This window comes from Tachyglossus aculeatus, chromosome 1 (assembly GCF_015852505.1).
Source record: "Tachyglossus aculeatus isolate mTacAcu1 chromosome 1, mTacAcu1.pri, whole genome shotgun sequence".
NCBI lineage: Eukaryota > Metazoa > Chordata > Mammalia > Monotremata > Tachyglossidae > Tachyglossus > Tachyglossus aculeatus.
In genome coordinates this window covers 107,363,968-107,368,282 of record NC_052066.1, presented here as the reverse complement: position 1 = coordinate 107,368,282, position 4,315 = coordinate 107,363,968, and the positions used below count along the sequence as shown (strand labels likewise).

Sequence of the window (4,315 nt, the reverse complement as noted above, 5' to 3'; positions counted from 1 at the left end):
TCAGTTACTTCATCTGTGAAATGTGGATTAAGAATGTGAGCCCCATGCGGGACAACCTTATCACCTTGTAACCTCCACAGCGCTTAGTGGAGCACAGCACAGTGCTGTTGCTGATGACACCCAGATCTACATCTCTGCCCCTGCTCTCTCTCCCTCTCTCCAGGCTTGCATCTCCTCCTGCCTTCAAGACATCTCCATCTGGATGTCTGCCCGCCACCTAAAGCTCAACATGTCGAAGACTGAACTCCTTGTCTTCCCTCCCAAACCCTGCCCTCTCCCTGACTTTCCCATCTCTGTTGACGGCACTACCATCCTTCCCGTCTCACAAGCCCGCAACCTTGGTGTCATCCTCGACTCCGCTTTCTCATTCACCCCTCACATCCAAGCTGTCACCAAAACCTGCCGGTCTCAGCTCCGCAACATTGCCAAGATCCTCCCTTTCCTCTCCATCCAAACTGCTACCCTGCTCATTCAAGCTCTCATCCTATCCCGTCTGGACTACTGCATCAGCCTTCTCTCTGATCTCCCATCCTCGTGTCTCTCTCCACTTCAATCCATACTTCATGCTGCTGCCCGGATTATCTTTGTCCAGAAACGCTCTGGGCATATTACTCCCCTCCTCAAAAATCTCCAATAGCTACCAATCAATCTGCACATCAGGCAGAAACTCCTCACCCTGGGCTTCAAGGCTGTCCATCCCCTGGCCCCCTCCTACCTCACCTCCCTTCTCTCCTTCTACAGCCCAGCGCGCACCCTCCGCTCCTCCGCCGCTAATCTCCTCACCGTACCTCGTTCTCACCTGTCCCGCCATCGACCCCCGGCCCACGTCATCCCCCGGGCCTGGAGTGCCCTCCCTCTGCCCATCCGCCAACCTAGCTCTCTTCCTCCCTCCAAGGCCCTGCTGAGAGCTCACCTCCTCCAGGAGGCCTTCCCAGACTGAGCCCCTTCCTTCCTCTCCCCCTCGTCCCCCTCTCCATCCCCCCCATCTTACCTCCTTCCCTTCCCCACAGCACCTGTATATATGTATATATGTTTGTACATATTTATTACTCTATTTATTTATTTATTTATTTTACTTGTACATATCTATTCTATTTATTTTATTTTGTTAGTATGTTTGGTCTTGTTCTCTGTCTCCCCCTTTTAGACTGTGAGCCCAATGTTGGGTAGGGACTGTCTCTATATGTTGCCAATTTGTACTTCCCAAGCGCTCAGTACAGTGTTCTGCACACAGTAAGCGCTCAATAAATAAGATTGATGATGATGATGATGTTTTGCACATAGTAAGCGCTTAATGAATACCATTATTATTCTTATTAATAAATACCACAATTATTATTAATTGTTTTGACTAAGTGATAAGCTTCCTGATGACCCTGCTCTTTATAGCTTTGAATAAATCAATCAATAAATGTTATTTATTGACTACATAAAGATAAAACAGGTAGTAGTGTAAATACCTGAAACAGGATGGAGCAGTCGAATAATTGCAAGTAGAGAAGAAAGTGCAGATAAAAATATACCTATGATCATTAGTGATGAGAATATAACTAAAATGTAAAGTGCTAAGAGTGCTTCTTAAAATTAATAAGACCAGGATGTTGTGAGTTCATCAGAAAAGTCTCCCTGAAGGAGGCGGGATTTTAGGAGGGCTTTGAAAATGGGAAGAACTGTGGTCTGGGAAGAAGGGAAGTTCCAGGCTGGAGGAACAATGTGAGCTAGGGGTCAGAAGCAGGAGAGTTGGGAGGGCACAGTCAGAAGTTGAGTTTGGGAGGAGTGAAGAGTGGGAGCTGGGGAGTAATGGATAGAGAGAGCCAAAATGCAAGATGTGGGGGATTGATGAAGAGCCATTCCTCCCTGGCTCTGGATTAGTCTTCTTTGAGCTGTGGGAGAATGTTAACAAGGGCTTTCTGGACACTTTGTTCTTAGGTTCAGGGTCCTTAGCTGGCTGGGACCTGATGATCACACTCCTTCTCCAGTGCTTAGTACAGTGCTTGTAAGCACCTAACCAGCACCACAGTTATTATTAGTTGTCCTTATCCATTTCCTATTAGAACTGGATTGGGTGGGTAACCTGCAGTACTGAAATTTTTGGTCCTTTTGAGTGTTCTGAGGCAGGTGTGAGAGAAAGAGTCTTCTCCCAGAGAGCTGTGCTTCCAACCTAGGAGTACTCTTGCATTTCCTTTTCTGCAGCTCTGACTACATTCTGGGTAGAGTAGGACTGAGACATGTAAGACAGGGACTGTGTCCGACCTGATTAACTTGTATATTAGGAGGCCTTCCCAGACTGAGCCCCCTCCTTGCTCTTCCCCTCGTCCCCCTCTCCATCCCCCCGTCTTACTTCCTTCCCTTCCCCACAGCACCTGTATATATGTATATATGTTTGTACATATTTATTACTCTATTTATTTATTTTACTTGTACATATCTATTCTATTTATTTTATTTTGTCAATATGTTTGGTTTTGTTCTCTGCCTCCCCCTTCTAGACTGTGAGCCCACTGTTGGGTAGGGACTGTCTCTATGTGTTGCCAACTTGTACTTCCCAAGCGCTTAGTACAGTGCTCTGCACACAGTAAGCACTCAATAAATACGATTGATTGATTGATTGATTGATTGTATCCACCTCAGTGTTTAGAAATGAGCTTGTCACACAGAAAACACTTTAAAATACCATCGTCATCATCATCATCATCCCAATGGCTGTTGCTGGCCCATGAAGAGTGATTCATAATAAGAAGATCCTTTCCCTTTCTGTCATGCCAGACTCTGACAAGAGCCTGACACCTTGATCCCAGGAATTGCTTCTGCAGCCAGAAGCCACTGTTCAGTTCATCCTTGCTAGTCGGTCTGGTCTTTCCAGGTTTTCCAGGTCAACTCTCTCGTGGGAATTGCCTACTCCTCAGCTCCAGGCCTGCAAAGCTCCAGCTTTGCTTGCCAGAATATCAAGGCACTTTCCCATTTTTCCTAATTTTGTCATTGGTGCATGGAGACCTACACCTACCTAAGGTGGCTAGCCTGAAGGCAGTTGGGCTTCTGACTAATGTCTTTCATTTCCTCAGGATTCCACCTGCGTTCAGTGGTTTATGCCTCTTCAGGCAGCAGGGGATAGCCTCCACACCACATCCATTCTCCGAGCGGTCCATCACCAGTCCCAAGTCAGAGCCTGACCCAGCGACCTGTCCCTCTGACTGCTCCACCCCAATCAATCAATCTTGTCTTATGCTATCGAGTTGTCTCCAACCCATAGCGATTCCAAGGACACATCTCTCCCAGAATGCCCCACCTCCATCTGCCATCATTCTGGTTGTGTATCCAAAGAGTTTCCTTGGTAAAAATACTGAAGTGGTTTACCATTGTCTCCTTCCGTGCAGTCAACTTGAGTTTCCGCCCTCGACTCTCCCATGCTGCTGCTGACCAGCACAGGTGAGTTTTGACTTGTAGCAGATTGCCTTCCACTTGCTAGCCACTGCCCAAGCTAGATATGGAATGGATATGCCTCTGCTGGACTCTCCCTCCCATAGCCAAGACTGGTAGAGTACTGGAAACTCTCCAGGTACAATCCTGAGAGGGGAATCAATCAGTCAGTCAATCGTATTTATATTGTTACAGTGTTATATCATACTCTCCCAGGCACTTAGTACAGTGTACTGCACACAGTAAGTGCTCAATAAATATGATTGACTTACACCCCAGTGCCTGGAGTCTGTGCAGGCTGGGGTCAGGGTGCAGGTGAGAGACCTGAGTTACCCCTCTCCCCTACACACCGAGATTACTCCACCAGGAGAATTAGTTCCCCAATAAACATCCTCCTGAACTACCAGAAAATCATCATCATCATCATCAGTGGTAAGTGGCCGGCTTGTCTCCACAAGCCCCATACTGTGGTCCACTGACATTGCAAATAACTATTATCCAGAGCCAGACAATCAATCAATCATTTAATCAATCAATAGTATTTACTGAGCACTTACTGTGTGCAGAACACTGTATTAAGCCTTTGGGAGAGTGCAATGTAACAGACTTGGTAGATGCATTCTTTGCCCACAAGGAGTTAGCAGTCTAGAGGGGGAGTTTACTGTCTAGCAGAGATCACACAGTTGGACTGGAAATCTGATCCCAACTTTAATAATAATTATGATGGTGTTTGTTAAGTGCTTACTACTTGACAAGCACTGCTCTAAGCACTGGGGTAGGTACAAGCTAATCAGGTTAGACACAGTCCCTGTCCCACATGGGCTCACAGTCTTAATCCCCATTTCACAGATAAGGTAACTGAGGCACAGAGAAGTGAAGTGATTTGCCCAAGTCACAC

At 46.7% G+C, this 4,315-nt stretch overlaps 1 non-coding gene across 1 annotated transcript; it reads right to left on the bottom strand.

The window, feature by feature from the left end:
• Positions 1 to 3,436: 3,436 nt before the first annotated feature.
• Positions 3,437 to 3,574, bottom strand: LOC119936653. The gene has a single exon (XR_005453816.1). It is a non-coding gene; the product is annotated as a small nucleolar RNA SNORA7 (small nucleolar RNA).
• Positions 3,575 to 4,315: the final 741 nt, after the last annotated feature.